The 17842-nt window shown below is 38.6% G+C and overlaps 1 protein-coding gene across 8 annotated transcripts in view; it reads right to left on the reverse strand.

Annotated features, from left to right (window-relative positions):
* The window catches only part of plekha7b (pleckstrin homology domain containing, family A member 7b), a 463115-nt gene that overhangs the window by 260626 nt on the left and 184647 nt on the right, over window positions 1-17842 (reverse strand). Inside the window, exon 1 of one of the 8 annotated variants that reach the window (XM_072592394.1) lies at window positions 5482-5664. The exons of the other annotated variants lie outside the window; for them this stretch is intronic. The gene's annotated coding sequence lies outside the window, so the exon portion shown is untranslated. Of the gene's footprint in view, window positions 1-5481; window positions 5665-17842 lie in introns of those variants that run through there. 8 annotated transcript variants of the gene reach the window in all.

The raw sequence follows: 17842 nt of genomic DNA on the forward strand, positions 1-17842 counted from the left end.
ATCAATATCAGGCCTTTTCAGTGCATCTTATTGTGATAATTTCATCCCCAATGACCAGCCTTTTGGTTCACGTTGATTTTGCAAGAAATTACAGTTATATAAAATGATTAAATTTGTAACAATTTTTTGCCAACCGATGTAACGCTTGGCTAAGATTGAGATTAAAAACAAATTACACGGGAACACCAACAATGAAAGCTTGCCAATAATGACTGCCAAGACTCATTTAGGCATGATATTGCAAAGCAACTACTCCAGTGGAACCACACCCCAAACAAGGAATCAATAAAAGAAGAAAGTGTGTTGGGAAAAGGAAAAGTTGCTGATGATTTGCTGCCATTCACTGGTGTAAAATTTGCTCAAGGAAGGAGAAAGTGAGGAGAGAGAAAGGAAAGGGAGTGAGAGAAAGTAAAGGGTGGTGGGGATAGGGTGGGGGGGGGGGGTGAAGAGAGAACTGGAAACAAGGTGGGAGAGGCAAAGGGAGAAAAAAAAAGGAAGGTAAGGTTGGAAAATTTCAGGGGGAAATAAGAAGAGGGGATAGAAAAGATTTCAGAAACAGCCAAGCAATAACCTCAAGTGCCTTGCATGGAAAACAAACAAGATTTCTAGGACTTAACTGTCCAGTTCACCTCTAACACCACAGAAAAATCTAAATCCACAACAAATTGAAAAATTAAGCAATGTAACCTCCAGTTTGTATGTGCATAATTCAACATAATCAAGACTTTAAGAAATGGATTCTCAATTCAGCAACTAACTACATCTACGAATGGACAAGAATGATGTCTTCAATCTAACAGTTCTGAATCTAGCATCAGCTATTTACCTGCCAAGATTATAGTTTTAATTAAGGCAAGAAACCAATTTTTTTTCAGAAACCAAGTATCAGGATTCCTTCAAGGAAAGGAATGACAATATTCAGATTATTAATTTTAGTAGTATTTAAAGAAACTTATTGGCATCTGTGGGAGTCATTGCTAACACTGCTGCCAAACAGGAGATAACAACAAGGAAATATGCAAGTTGCCAGTTGGAGTCTAATAAAATCCTCAGGGTAACTTGCATCAACTACAAAAACAACAACTTTTAAAAAAGGTTTATGGTAATAAAATGATCTCGTACAACTGGGAATGTCACACAAAAATGTAGGCTGAAACAATGAATTCAGGGATTCTGAAATAACAGGAATGCTTCTGTTCTTCTAGCTATACTGTATTAGCTATATTGCTTATCCGGGTCAACAGCATTAATTACCAATTTTAGATACAGCAACAAGAAAGCGAGTGAAAATAAATAAGTAGTCATTTTCATCACAGCAGACAAAAGCAGAACAAAATTGATTAACCAGCTATTTGTACTGGTCAAGTCATGAATTTTCATGACATTTAATATTTCTATCAATGCATCTCTTCCTCCCTCAAATTCCTCCCACTAAAGTCAATGACAAGTAAGGCTCAGTACAACTTCGTTCTACATAAGCTAATATGTTTATTTGTGAAGTGCCAGGCAATTTTTTTTTTACATTTTTGATTTCAACCATAGCGCCGACAAATAGTCAGAGAACGTGGAGTACAGCTCATAGTGTAGTTCTAACAAGTACTTAGAGTCATAGAAATGTACAGCACAGAAACAGACCCTTCGGTCTAACTCATCCATGCTCTCTAGATTTTTTTTAAATTCATTCGTGAGATGTCAGCATCAATTGACCAGCATTTATTGCCCATCCCTAATTGCCCAGAAGGTAGTTACTGGTCAACCACTGTCATTGGTTGAGAGTCACACGTAGGTCAGGCCACGTAAACAGGGCAGATATCCTTCCCGAAAGCAAGTGAACCAATGGGTTTTGCCCCAACAATGGTTTCTTGGTCATCATTACATTCTTAATTCCAGATTCTATTGAAAATTAAATTCCACTATCTGCATGGCAGGTTACAAATCCAGGTCCTGGATGAACAATCTAGCAAGAATACCACTCCCCATCACCTACCCATATATTATCATCCTCACACAAATCAAATTCTTCATTCTGATCTCCTGCACCAATGCCACTCCTAAGTGTCGTGCTAATGCTATTTTTGATTAACAGTGTTCCTCTTCCACATTTACCTAGGTTCTGCTATGAAACAGTAATTTCACATACGGTCTGTCTTGTTTTGGCATTTCACACAATGAATTTCTGATCATAGCAGCTGGCTATGTGAAACAGTATTGTAGTTATGGAACCAAAACCTACATGCAGTGTATCTACCAAAGAACTGACTGCACAACAGGTTTACAAAGATTTCTATTTTGAAAGAATATGGCTTAAAAGGATAAAACTGAGAAATTGGAATAATCTCAAAGTCATCAGCAAGTCTTGGTAATTTCACCTTCATGAGAATGTAGTCCAATGTAACCAGAGGTATGCGAAATATAAACTGCCTGAAGTTTGTTGCTCAAGCAGCAAAAGGTATCCCAGTCTTAAACCTTTAATACATTATCTGAGCTGAGACATCACTTTTTTTTTAAAATATATAAAACCGTAAATTATCTCGAGTAAGTAGTTCTGGGATTTACGTTTTAATGAATTGAAACATGTAACCCATTCTAAAAAAATGCAAGACATAACAGCAATTTAGATTTGATCAATATATCATATCAGTTACATGACACAATGATCTTGTGCAATAAATTCTGTGTCTTATGATCCTGCCCCACGAGTTACCTGAAGCAGTGCTCTTGAAAGCTAATGCTTCCAAATAAACCTGTTTGATTATAATCTGTTGTGGTTTTTAACTTTACCCACCCCAGTCCAACATCAGCACCTCCGCATCTTAAAAGATGGAGACAAAGATGATCTTGTTGCAGTATTTAAACTAATGACAGATGTGGAAACTGTACACTGGACCACCACTTTAAACTAAATTGAGAGAAGGCAACATAGTTTCAAATATAACTAAAGCAAACTGAAGACTGATGTTTAGAAAAAAAAAATTGCGCAATGATGAATGCATGAATAGACTTCCAAAGTGAGCAATGGGAGCAAAATGCCTGGAGTCGTCTTCAAGGTAAAAGCAATAACTGAACATTGTAATGGAGTTGGAATAGATGAAGTTGGACAAATGTACCATTCAACTAAATGGAATCATCAATTTCTTCAAAGATATTTATTTATGAAGGAACATCTGCTATCTTAAAGTGTTGGGATCAGAAATCATTCTCAATATTGAAAGGTTATGTATCCCAATCATGAAAATCCACAGATTTATTTGCTTAAGACTAGCCTGAATTACAGTGCAAGCTTTAAAAAAAAGCCTTGTCCGAGTAGCACCTTTACCAGTTTCAGAGACACTGAAGTCTTTTTTTCAAAAATGCGTAATCATTGCCATAACATAGAAATTGCTGCAGCCAATTTGCACAAAGCATGATCCTGTAAAAACTAACACACGAAGGACCAGCTAATGTCAGTATTGTTGGTTCAAGGAGAAATATTTGCCTGGACAAAAGCACTCTACTGATCAACATATCCCATTGTAACACTGGGCAAAGTCCATTTGAAGGGATTAATGAAGTTTTTGTCTAATGTCTCATTTCAACAACAGCTCTGCTAGCGCAGCACTCTTTGTATTTGCCTGCCTGGATCCTGCATTTGATTTTTCTGATGTGGGATCTTCTGACTCAAAAGGCAACTTGCTACCAATGATCAGAAGTTCTGTTTAGATTATTCAGTGATAATTGGGATGTAAGCATTCAGTCTAACAGTGGCCACAGATGGTGCAAAATTGACAAAGGACAGGGTGTCACGAATTCCACTGAGTAGATGCCCAATTTGTAGCAGTTTCATCATGGAGGAAAGGTGCGTAGACCAGGAAAAGGCATGGAGCATGTGGCAAACATTTTTGATGTGAAAGGCAGAATATTCTGACCAGTTCAGGAACAGCAGTCTGACTTTGCAACAGAGCAAGAGGCATAGAATAATGAATGAGGCAGAACATAATAAACAGTGATAAGAATATAAAATGTGCGACCAAAAGGACCAGTTGAGGCAATTAGCACAAATGCATTCAATAAGTTGAATTAGCATGATGAAGAGGAGGACAGTAGGATATGCTGGCAGAGTTAGAGCAAGATAAGTGGGAGGAGGTTTGTGTAGAAAAGAATGCCAAAGAGCAATCAGGTGAAATGATATATTTCTGTGCCATAGACTCTGTTAGTCTCTGAAATGTCCATCATGCTTAACTAAGAGTTGGCATTTGTTTAGATCAGATTTGAACTTCTGAAGAGTGTCACATTCAAATGCTGCCAGACTGAAGATTCTCCAATACTGTTTTCTTTTTATTTCAGATTGTCTGTATCCTCAATATTTTGCTAGTATATTAGTTTTTATATTTTGCTCTAAAAAGCTGCGACAACATGCATAATACGAAATTAAAATATGTGCATGCAGATCATACAGGAGCAAGATTGGTCATGTAAAACTATCAAGCCTGATTAAAACTCCAACAATATCTGGTAGGTGTTGAACTGCACATACTGAAGTCAGTGTGGCCTTAAATACATTCCTTTTTAAAAGAAAAGGCTCGAATAGTTTTCACAGCTTGAGCTGAGAATGCCAGTCACACTGGTCGTGACGGAATCTTTCTTCAGAGGCTAGTGAACGACACAATAAACATTCCATCAGTAGTACTCAGTGTGTGTGCAGCAGAGCTTCAATAATACAACGCCAGCCAATCACAGCACAAACACTCAATTCAATGGGGATGTAAATAGGCAGCCTCACAAAACCTATTTCATACCCTAATGATACTTCGCGGAATTAGCTGAAAGGTAACCCTCCACTTTTTTTAAAATATTCCAACGGTTTACGGATTCTTAAATACACAAGCAGAAAAAGAAACTGAGGTACAATTGTGAAACTTCAAAACTAGGTAAACGTGATTTATTATTGACGGTGACGTCTTATTTAAGATACTGTTGTTTATTCACTACTGTGTTTACGGAGTTCCTGATGCAACCACATTCATGAGTTCTTCTCCGAGCTTCAATGTCCCAGTTTGGCAAAACTACTTTCAATTTGCTTGCTAAGCTCTGCCATTATCTCAGACCAACTCTGCAGCGGCGGATCCCCAGACTTACTTCACTGCGAGGAGAGGATTGTGGACCAAATACTTGAGTGTCTCCGAAACCCTGTTCATTCCTGCAGTTTAGGCTTCTTTACACTACAGTGTCCAGATCATGCAGGAGGCCTATAAATCCCTAGCCCTTTGGTGCAACTGCATATTACTGATAAGTAGAAGTAGTGAGTGTGGAGGTGATGGCGTTCCCACGTTCCTGTCCTTAACATAATGGAGACGCTGTCAAAGTAAATTTGTTGAATGACCCACAACAGCAAGAAAATACAAGGTATCTAGTAAAAGCTGGAGTTTAAACATATGCTTTGCAAGGTCATCATTTTAACATTTAAAACAAATCGCCCACAGAAAAGGAGCATATAAAGCGTACCTTCCAAACTTGAAGAAATAGGCGTTCTATGTACGATAAAGAAGCAGCTCAATTCCCAGTAACAGAGAGTAGAAACCTTAAAACCACCCTCTTTCGAAATCACTTTGTTTTGAAACCACCAATTCATTTTCACATGAAACTGACTGAAGCAATCCTACTCCCACAAAGGTGCACTCCCTTATAGGTCATCAGACGTAAATAGTATCAGCTCATCAGAACACGCCCCTCGCAGGAATTTCTATCAACTGAAAGGAACTGTACAAAAGCGGGAAGAACACCCCAGCTCACGAGCACATTGGTCCATCAATGGTACACGTTACTATTAAACATCCCAACTTTCATAAACAGTGGAGACAAATTCAACGCGCACAAATATTTCGTTAGCTCCAGAAATGATCCTGCAGAACTTAAAATGTCTTTCTCAAATGCTAAGGCGAAGTATTAAATGGTGTTACAAGCTTTAGCAAAACTTCTTTAGCTTTAGCTTCACAAAACTTTAGCAATGTAATGAGTTGATTTTTCATTTTACACATATTCACAAGCTCGATGCTTGCCCCCTGTTCTATGTGCAGTTGATTGTTTATATCTACAGTACAATCTTGTTATTGTCGATATTTTCCAATTGACCTGTCCGAAGCTGTTGTCGCACATTTCTGGAGTAGGAGTCTGTTGAACTCAGGCCAGGCTGTATTAGACCTCAGCGCAGCTTACAAGACAAAAGTGGAAAGTCAGCAACATTTCCGGCCATTCTTTCTTCAATGACCTCTGCCAAAGGTACACTTGCGCTGACTAAGACCATGCACATTTTTATATAAGATCTTTACTCTAATAAACTATCTTCAAGAATTCTCAGAGGTATGTTGAAATCTACAACCTCAACAGAATATAGAGAGATACTAAGAGGGGTGGAAAATAGTTTGAACATTGAGGTGCATTTTAGGATGATATGGAAAGAAGGGTAAACAGAGAAGAGACGTATGGGCTTAGCATGGGAATTCAAGAATGCACGGCAGAAATAGTGAAAAGCTCAATTTTGGGGTGAAGATTTGGCCAATGTAAGTAGCAATGATTTTGAGGATTTTGGGTAGCAATGGACATTACTGCAGTGACAGTAAGATTCATGCACAAAGTAATTTAAACAACATGATAGGAATGTCCAAAATTCAGGTCACAGACAGGGCAGATGATAACAGGGCCTTGGTAACGGAATAGGAAACAGACAATTTCTGCTTTAATGTAGGGTGGAGAATTGAACTTGTCTATACGAAGTCATGACAGGGATGATGAATGCATACATTAAGTTGTCAATGGCATGTCCTAGCTGGCATTTTACCTTGCATCCTCTAAACATTCATACATTCTGATGTGTCCTATCTCATGCCACAGCCTATTCAACCAATACACCTATGCTCAATGACCTCCCTTAGCTCCAGATCCAGAAACAACTCAAATTGAAAATTCTCAAACCAGCTTTCAAAACTGTCCTGAGGAATTCCCACTTTCCTCCTATAAAGGTGCACCTCAAAATATAACCCTGGGTCAGTGGTCCGAATATCATTAACAAATTTTGTTGGATAATGTACCTCTGAAGTGACTTGGAATATTTTACTGTATTAAGAGTGCTAAATAAAAACACTTCTGTTGTTGTTGTTTGATATTGGTCAGTGTGGGCAATGTTTCAGAAAAGGAAGTAGACTATGATGTATTTATGTGGATAAGAAGCTAAGTTTGGGTCAAACAGCAGAGTGATGTCTATTTCATTTGTGGAACAATGGTCAAGGAGAGAAAGACTTCCAGAAAATGAAGGTACAGCAATTGCTGCAGGCATCCTCATATTTATTTGGAGAAAATAATTCATTAAACACAATGTCAGCAATTTGCAGATCTGACAGGGACTATTGAATGGGCCATCGCTGCTCAGTCCTGTACAGCATTGATATCGCCAGCATGTTATTTAAAATTAATTCCATTGAAGCATTTAAGTAGAATAATCAACAAACTGGAAAAGATAGAACTTGTTTTTTTTTTAGCAATAAGATATTGCCTGGAAAATTTTTTTGTCTGGAAAATTTCTCTGTGTCGATTATTTAAAATAGCCTAAATTACTTGATAATGATGCAGCATCTATGCAAGACACAGTGCACAAATGCCCCGGGCCCTATGATTATGATACTCTGTCTTGAACCGATCATATTAATTAGACATTTCACACCATAAATCCAGTCCAGTCAGCTTAGTCAAATTTCTTGGAAAGAATCAGTTAAATCACAACAAATTTATCAATGTGACAATTATTACTAAATTCCAGCTGGGACATGTAGACGTCTCACAAAGACATAACAATATATTCTTTACTCTGTTTAACCTTGAGCATAAATGCCAGACAGTTGTTAATAGAAACCTCCAGCATGACAGTCTTTACACAAACCTGTCCTGTACTTGATAGAAAGCTACCAAAGGTAGCAGACTTGAAAATTAAAATCGTTTCAATATTCTGACCTGTCTTGGAGCCACTGAAATGAAGAAAGCCTTCAGTTTCCCAACGTCGCAAAATCCCAATAGTAATTCAATCTGTTAAAAGTCAGGACCTTTTTTTTTGCTACGAGTATCAAGCGCATTCCTCACTGAGTCCTGAAGAAATCTTTCATATGCTCTGATCCTGCACTGATAGTGCTATGGAAAGCTGAAGGAGAAACCCATTGCCTTACAACAGCAGTCGTGCTTTGTCTGGCAGTCTGCCAGTACCTGCTATGAAGTACTGCGAACGCTGCAAATCCCTTCCAGCAGCTAATGAAGATGGAGATGGCTGGTATAAATGCATTTTATTTGTTGTTAGCTAAGGGAGCATCTCCCTCTAACAATAGTTTTATTTTTATCTTCTTTAATGCAAGGCATGCAACACAAACACACAGTCTACACTGTGCAACAATTCTACCATTTGAAGTCACTGAACACTGCTATGGCTTTTCGAGACTAGGCTAATATTTCACATCAAACTGGAGAAGCCAGTTTGAAGTGTTTGACACAAACAAAGGAAACAGCCCTTAGGCTTATCTGAATAGTACACCTTATACTTCCATAAGTCTAGCCTTTTAAAAGTTTACAATAATACAGTATGTCTTTCCATTATATCACTCAGTTCTCAGTGGGGACTAAGCCTCGTATACTGTTACTTTCATGACAACTGAAAGGAAAACAAGCTGTCACCTTGGCTCAAGTGTCAATAATATTTTTGCTAATTAGATGAAATAGGTAATTATGATGCATCACTAAACTAATTCTGTAAATTGTTCACGCTTGACGTTGTTGGCTTTTGAAAAATGCGTTAGTGTATTGTCATTCCCCATCACCACCCAACATTTGAAGGCAAGGAAGAAAGAATCAGGTATTTCTTCTAAAGTAAAATACCATCTCTAAGACCAAGATGTGAATTGTTTCTGACATAACAAATAAACTGCTCCTTGATCTCTGTCAACAAGGCCCTGTGCTTCCACAAGCGTGGCACCAGCAGCCCAAGTCAAATTGATCCAAATTTCTTAATTGTTTACAATACTATTATATTTTCCATTTATCGTGTTTCCCTTCGAAATTCTCAGATTGATTACAATGGGAAGTTGTCTTTTGGTCATTATTTGCAGATAAACCAAAGAGTAAAATTGAAATTTATGAGCTAGATCTAAGTTCTCTAAACACGTCTTGTCATCGATACTGTTTGAGCTTTAGATTAAAAGCTGCCTGTGTTTTTTCTTCTGTTTTATTAGTTCATGGAATGTGGGTGCCGCATTTATTACCTTAGAGAAGGTGGTGGTGAATGGCCTTCTCAAAGCACTGCAGTTCTTTGCAGTTAGTGTCCATTCAAGCAATCTAAGCAGTGTGCACTGGCCCAAGCCAACACCCAGCCTACATTAGAAAGTTAAGGTTAGAAATTTAGCAGGGATCAAAACAGCATCTCCTTAATGTGGGGAAACTCTCAATTCCCTGGAGATATAGCTTGATCAAAGAAGGCTTCTGCCAAAATATCTGCAGTTTAGGATGTATAGGATGGGGAAGGAAACTGCAGGGGATGGGCACAATTGCAATGTCGAGCTTGTTCAAGGAATAGCTATTGTGTGTCCTCACTAAGAACGTACCTGTCAGGCAGGGAGGAAGTGGTCAAGCAAGGAACTACGGTTTACGAAAGAAGTTGAGTCTCTTGTCAAGAGGAAGGAGGAGGCTTATGTAAGGATGAGACATGAAGGCTCAGATAGAGCGCTTGAGAGTTAAAAGTTAGTCAGGAGAGAACTAAGAAGAGCGATGAAAAGTCTTTGGCAGGTAAGATCTAGGAAAACCCTAAAGCTTTCTATCGCTATGTGAGGAATAAAAGAATGACTAGAATCAGATTAGGGCCAGTCAAGGACAGTGGTGGGAGGTCATGTTTGGAGTCAGAGGAGATAGGAGAGGTGCTAAATGAATATTTTCATCAGTATTCAATCAGGAAAAACACAATGTTGTCAAGGAGAATACCGAGATACAGGCTATTAGACTAGACAGGATTAAAGTTCATAAGAAGGTGGTGTTAGCGATTCTGGAAGGTGTGAAAATGTGAAAATAGGTAAGTGCCCTTGGCTGAATGAGATTTATCCTAGAATTCTCTGAGAAGCTAGGGAGGAGATTGCAAAGCCTTTGGCTTTGATCTTTAGGTCATCACTGTCTACAGGAATTAGTGCCAGAAGACTGGAGGATAGCACATGTTGTCCCTTTGATCAAGAAGGGGAGGAGGCACAACCCTAGTAATTAGAGATCAGTGAGTCTTACTTCTGTTGTGGGTAATGTTTTGGAAAGGTTAAGAGATTAGATGGATAATCATCAAGAAAGGAATAATTTGATTAGGGATAGTCAATATGGTTTTGTGAAGGGTAGGTCATGCCTCACAAAACTTACTGAGTTCTTTGGGAAGGTGACCAAACAGGTGAATGAGGGTAAAGTGGTTGATGTGGTGTATATGGATTTCAGTAAAGCATTTGAGAAGGTTCCCCATGGTAGGGTATCACAGAAAACATGGAGGCATGGGATTGAGGGTGATTTAGTGATTTGGATCAGAAATTAGCTCATTCTAAGAAGACAACATAGTTGATGGGAAATATTCATCCTGGTGTTCAGTTACTAGTGATGTACCGGAAGGATCTGTTTTGGGGCGACTGTTCTTTGTTATTTTTACAAATGACCTGGATGAAGGCGTAGAAGGATGGGTTAGTAAATTTGCAGATGACTCTAAGTTTGGTGGAGTTGTAGACAGTGCAGAAGGATGTTGCAGATTACAGAGGGACATAGATAAGCTGCAGAGTTGGGCTGAGAGGTGGCAAATGGACTTTAATGCGGAAAAGTATGAGGTGATTCACTTTGGAAGGAGGAACAGGAACACAAAGTACTGGGCTAATGATATGATGCTTGGTAGAGTGTATGAGCACAGAGATCTCAGTGTCCCTGTGCATAGATCCCTGAAAGTTGCCACCCAAGTTATTAGAGTTGTTAGGAGGGGATACAGTGTGTTGGCTTTTATTGGTAGAGGGATTGAGTTTTGGAGCCATAAGGTCATGTTGCAGCTGTACAAATGTCCGTTGCAGCCACACTTGGAATATTGCAAACATTTCTGGTCGCCGCATTATAGGAAGAAGGTGGAAGCATTGGAAAGAGTGCAGAAGAGATTTACCAGGAAGTTGCCTGGTATGGAGGGAATATCTTATCAGGAAAGGCTGAGGGACTTGAGGCTGTTTTTGTTAGACAGAAGTTTGAGGGGTGACAGAGACATACAAGATGATCTGAGGATTATACAGGGTGGACAGTGAGCGCCTTTTTCCTCAGATGGTGATGGCTAGCACGAGGAGACATAGCTTTAAATTGAGGGGTGATGGATATTGCCCAGATATCAGAGGTAGGTTCTTTTCTCAGGGAGTACTAAGGGCCTGGAACGTCCTGCCTGCAACAGTAGTAGACTGCATTTAAATGATCATTGGATAAACATATGGATGATGATTGAACAGTGTAGGTTAGATGGGCTTCAGATTGTTGCACCAACCTGTGAAACAATCAAGTGCCAAAGGGCCTCTACTGCGCTGTAACGTTCTATGTTATCTGTATCAACAGAATTAATATCAAGACATAAACTTCCAGTCGGCATCATTCAATAAGTAGAAATTTTATACAATTTTCCTCTTTCTAGTTCAAGACAACTATAACCAACTGTGGCATATCTATTATAAAATAGATGTCAGGTAACATCTTGAACTAGTATGATAATGAACATTTTAGATCAATAACCTTTAATCAGAATAAGTTGGAGAATTAATGGTTTCTCAGCAGCAGAGTTAGTCAAAAGGATGGACTGTGGTCTGGGGAGTGGAGGAAGCAACAAAATGGAATACAAGTGATATCTTGGAAGACATGAGTGATTAATTGACAAATAGGAATATGGTGCAGGCAAAAAGGGACTGGTAATATAACAAGTAAAAAATTAAAATGATTTGAAAAGAGTGGAAATTGCTAACAACAGAACCATTACCAGCACATATTGTCCAAGAAAAAAACACTAGGAGCAGTGATTGTGTCTGAAGCTGTTGAAATCAATGTTATGTCAGGAAAATTGCAATATTACACTGGCCAAGATCAGTCAACTCAGCACAAACTGATTGCAATTGGATGAGACACCTGCTGGTCAGTATAGCTACATTTCACACCAGCTAATACATTTTAGCTAATAGAAAGCCAAGTGGGATCTGATTTCAAACAATGAGTAAACAAAGTTACAATAGCTTGTTCAATCTGGCATATTCATTCAAAATTCATACCTAGTTATAGCACGTATCGTGATTTTTGTCATCTTATTTTGGAAGTTTTTATAAAAAGACATAATATTAGATTAGTTAGATTACCTACAGTGAGGAAACAGGCCATTTGGCCCAACAAGTCGACACTGACCCTTCGAAGAGTAACCCACCCAATCCCATTCCCTTACCCTATATTTACCCCTGACTAATGCACCTAACACGATGAGCAATTTAGCATGACCAATTCACCTGACCTGCACATCTTTGGATTATGGGAGGAAACCAGAGCACCCAGAGGAAAGCCACACAGATACGTGGAGAATGTGCAAACTCCACACAATCACCTGAACTCGGGTCCCTGGCGCTGTGAGGCAGCTGTGTTAACTGCTGAGCCACCATGCCACCCCAAATTATTACTCATTAAGATTTCAAATTAGATATTTCACAATATTCCATCAAAAATTAACAGTTGGCAAGCTGAGAACCATCTACCTAAATTATGGTCAAATAAATTGTCCAAATTCAACTGATATTTGCAATTCCCAGTCAAGCCACTAGATGGAGCATCATAAAGTGCCCAAAGGGAGGTTTCAACAAGTGCCAAAAGCATTTGCAAAGTGAATAGGGTGACCTTTTCACTTAATTACGTCAGTATGAAGAACCTTCAGTGGTTTGTCTCTATAAAATTTGATTCATTCAGCTCCTGTTGACACCCATCTCTTAAAGGGAAGGTACAGCTTTCATTGTGAAGCAGAGCTAAAACCTGCTGCTGAATTCAAACTATACTGACTAGAAGAACATCTCAATTTTTGATAATACCCTAAAACTTCTAATAGAAGACATTTATAAAGAGAAAGTATATTATTTTTTCATTAGATAATAAAGATGTCAGAACACACTGCCAAGCAAAGCTCTCAAGTGACAGAACATATGAACATAAGCCTCTAGACCTGGAAACAATGCAGAAAGAAGTTATATTACTACTTAACTTATGCTTCCATCTTTTGTTAAAATAGCTCTGATTCGCATATTGGTAGAGGGATTGAATTTTGGAGCCATCATCCTCTTGTGATGAAACTCTGGTACTCCCAATGTTCTAGCAAAGGCCTCTCTCACAAATCTGCTGGTTCTTCTTAATGCAAGACAGAGTATTTTATCGTCAAGCATTGATATTCAGATATACTGCACCATGCTCACTAATCCATTCCACTTCCTCTTGCATGACAAAATTGCACACCGTGACAAGAAAGTGACTTATCCAACCAAGGGACGGAATCCGTGGTTTCAAATGCCAAAATTTCCTGAAGTGGTTGAAATTAATATCCTGTAATGAGGAAGGTTTACAGCCGATAGTGAGTCTGGAAGTGTGAACATAATAAGTTCTCCTAGTTTTACTAGCCTTCTCTCTAAATGTACAGCTCAGTTTGATGCTGCAATGGGCAATTCCTCTTTTCAACCAAAGATCACGACCAACTGTTGGACTTCTAAATTGTCAAATTGTTATATACACAATACCTTCCTGATGAAAATCAATTGGGATGTTAAGAAAATCTTCAAACTGGGATTTCTTGTAATTTACAAAAAATATCCATGGTGTTATAACTGGGGTGCATTTGCACATTCGGGTTCCAGTGAATCTAGTATTAGTAGTGAACAGAAGTCTGGATTGAAAACTAATTGGGTAGAAGTCTAGCCTGAAAATAAAAATTGAGAGACAATAAAGAGAAAACGAAACTACTGACCTTACATTAGTAACTTGAATCTATTATAAAGAACATAATAGATAGATATTTGGATATGGATATAAAAGTTAGCTCGCTGAGCAAGAAAGTTTGTTTTCAGTCATTTTGTCACCACGCCTAGGTAACATCATCAGAGAGAGTCTCCCCAGTGAAGCGCTGTTGGTATGTCCCACCACACTATTTATAGGTCTTGATTTCTTAAGGTGGGTGATGTCATTTCCAGTTTTTTTTCCCCAAGTGAATGTAGATGGGTCTAAATCGGTGTGTTTATTGATGGAGTTCAGGTTAGAATGCCAGGCCACTCGGAATTCTCGTGCAGGTCTTTGTTTCGCTTGTTATAGGATGTGTATGTTGTCCCAAAGGATGTGTATGGTGTCCTTCTTTGTCTATATATATGGAACCTTGTAATAGTGGGTTGTGGCTAGTTGGTGTTCATATCTCCTAATGGCAAGTTCCTGTTTGTTTGTCCGATGTAGCGTTTTTAAAAAACATTTCTTGCATGGTATTTTGTACACGACATTAGTTTTGCTGGTAGTATCCAATGGATCCTTTAGTTTCATTAGTCGCTGTTTAAGTGTGTTGGTAGTTTTGTGGGCTACCAGGATACCAAAGGGTCCGAGTAGTCTGGAAGTCATTTCTGATAGGTCTTTGATGTAAGGTAATGTGGCTATAATATTTGATTGCATTGTGTCTGCATGTTTAGGTTTGTTTCTGAGGATTCAGTGGATTGTGTTTATTGGCTAACTTTTTCCTGAAAACGTATAGGTATTTTCCTTCTGCTTTTTGTAGTTCTTGGGTGCTGCGTTGTGATGTACGTCGTTGAAATTTGAATGATAATCTCATCAGGCACAGTCAGCATGGTTTTGCAAATGGGAAATAGTATTGGACAAAGTTGGGAGTTTTCTTTTGAAGACATTACTAACAAAATTGATAAAGGAACGTTGACAAAATTAGTACAATGACATTCACAGGCAGCTTTTGATAAAGTCCCCCCAGAGATTGGTTAGAAATATTAAAACACACAGGATAGGAGTTCTGTGCTGAGATGGATGAATTATTGTTAACAGTTAAGGGACAGTAGGAATAAATAGGTCATTCTTGTGGTGGCAGCCTGTGACAAGTGAGGTACCAGATGGATTATTATTTGGGACCAGATGTTAACAAAATATATTAATTGTTCTTGGGATGGTAGGATTGTCCTGTAAGAGATTGAGTAAACTGGGCCCACATACTCTAGCAATTCGAGGAATGAGAAGTCCTTTCATTGAAACTTACAAAATACTTAACAGGGCAGACAAAGTAAATGCAGCTAAAATGTTTCCGTGGTTGGAGTATCTAGAACCGATGGGCATACTTTGAAAATAAGGGGAATGACACTTATGTCTGAGATTAGGATTATTTTTATTTATTCAGTGCTGTGAACCTTTGGAATTCTCAACCACATAAGGCTGTGGAGGCTCAGTCTTTGAGTACGTTTAGCATAGAAATTGATGGATTTCTGATTACCAGTGGTGTTCAGGATTACAGGGATAGGATAGGCAGAAAGCACTGAAGTGTTTTATCAGCCATGATTGTTTTTGAATGGCGGGCCAAGCTCAAATGGCTGAATGGTCTACTCCTGTTCTTATTACGAGTGCCTCTGGGCAAAAGAGAAAAAGTCACACTGCTGTGGGGAAGCTAAGAGCACTTTTCCCATTGGTCAAGAATTGCAAATACTGGTTCGAGGTTATTAATCGTGCTTCCAAGGTGCATGCTCATAGGGTCAATACTGCCAAGTCTAAATCGGGATAAAGAAGATACAAAATCAGGTGTATCGATAGCACTCAGTGTTGCACTTGGCTTCCAAGTATTACAGGGCACGTGCTGTAGGTATATGATGGGAAAGAGTTAGTAATTAATATAGTAGTTGCTTGAAAGTTCACTTTCATGTAAGTCATTGCTAAATAATGGTTATTTGTCACGGGTTGAGGATTGTCTAAGAATACCGCAATGATAGAAGCAATTGAAACAACTTGTGGGTTTCTGTTAGAATCCAAAAAGATAGAGCAGTGTTAGACTCCAGTAAATTCAATTTACTGTACATCAGAGTTAAATTTATTAAGCTAAGATCTTGAAAAGATGTTCAGTCAAAAGACCAGATTCACTAAATCCCAGGTTCAATGAATGAAGTTCCTAGCAGTCCCAGGAACAAGATAATGGTAAGATCAGAAAGCAAAACTGTGGCACGCCACTTTTTATTTTTAAATATTCTTCATTTACTGGCTATCCCAGAGAACAATTAAGAGTCAGCCACATTGCTGAGAGTGTGGATCTGCATGCAGACAAGGTAAGGATGGCATTCTCCTTCCTTAAAGAACCAGATGGGTTTTATGACAATCAGCATTGGTTTCACCGTCATCACTAGACTCCTAATTCTAGATTCTTCATTGAATTCAAATTCCACCATCTTCCAGATTATTACCCAGCTAATATCACAAAGCCATCACTCCCACTGCAGAAGGAAAGATTCAGAGGAAAAGGCAGACTATTCTAACGTCACAAAATACCATTGACCAACAGCAAAATAGCTCAAAGTTGAGATACATCTATCGTTTGATCAAATTAAATGGTTTGAAAGGCTGACATCTGACTGCTTCACGAGCAGGACATCACATTTGTCTTGTTTCCAGGGGAACAGAAATTGCTACTTTGGCAACTTGGTGAAAAATTCATTTCATGCATTCATGAGAAAGAAAATAATCATAGTTCATGACATAATTAATGCATATGCACAACTGAAGTTAAAACTCAAATCACGTATGCTATTTTATTAAAACAATTGCAGGTCCTATTTCACACAAAAATATTCTGTCACAAAAGAATTAACCTTAATTCTGCTTCTCATTTTTAGTTCCTCCCACTTGCTTGAGTCTATTTAAAATGGAGTGCAGGGGAACAGAGAGTTGGGAGGGTCATTACTATCAGAAGTGTTTCTCCCATCACTATACACGGATCACATTATAGAAAGGTACATTTGGATCAGTTAATTTTTCCTTCTCTCTCCTTCTCTAGATAAACATGGTCACAGTGCTTGACCAGGTGTTACAGTTCCAGCTGAGGTGAGTCAAAACAACACAGCACAAAAGCAAAATTTTACAGATGCTGGAAAGCTGAAATAAAAACAGAAATGCTGGAAATACTCAATAGGGCAGGCAACAGCTATGGCAAAAGACAGAGTTACCTTTTCAGGTCTGATGAAGGGTTAATTCTGAAAGCTTTCTAAATTCAAAGGCAGCCATGTCTGAGTGACCCTCAAAGCTTGGCTTTGAATATCATGGCTTTAATGGGTCAGAACACCTTTCTTTTGAGAACAGAGAGAGGGTGGGGCAGGTGAACAAGCTTTTGTTCTCAAGTACAAAAGAAAAGGGTATTCGCACTGATAAATGAGGCAGAGCTATCTGTTTACAACTTAGGTCAAAACTGTTTCTACCACAACTCGCACCAGGCCCGTCACAGCCTAGTCATTATGGAACTCAAAACACTTTCCAGACATAACCATTTTGTCTTCCCAAACTGGGCTAAGTAAAACTAACCAATGATTTTATCACTGTGAGACTGAACTAAATACAATAGTGTCACAAAGCCAACATTTCACTTCACAAAACAAAAATCGATCAAAGTAAAATAAAAATCCCTTACAGAGTTTGCTGAGAAATTCTGCAATAATTTTCTTTACTATCCTTTCATGAAAAAGAAATCATGGAAGGCATCCCAGTACTTATTGCTTCTTCCTAATTGCTCAGGAAAGTGGTGGTGAGCCACTTGATTGAATTGTGC

The sequence above is a fragment of the Chiloscyllium punctatum genome, chromosome 22, assembly GCF_047496795.1.
Source record: "Chiloscyllium punctatum isolate Juve2018m chromosome 22, sChiPun1.3, whole genome shotgun sequence".
In the NCBI taxonomy this organism is placed as follows: domain Eukaryota; kingdom Metazoa; phylum Chordata; class Chondrichthyes; order Orectolobiformes; family Hemiscylliidae; genus Chiloscyllium; species Chiloscyllium punctatum.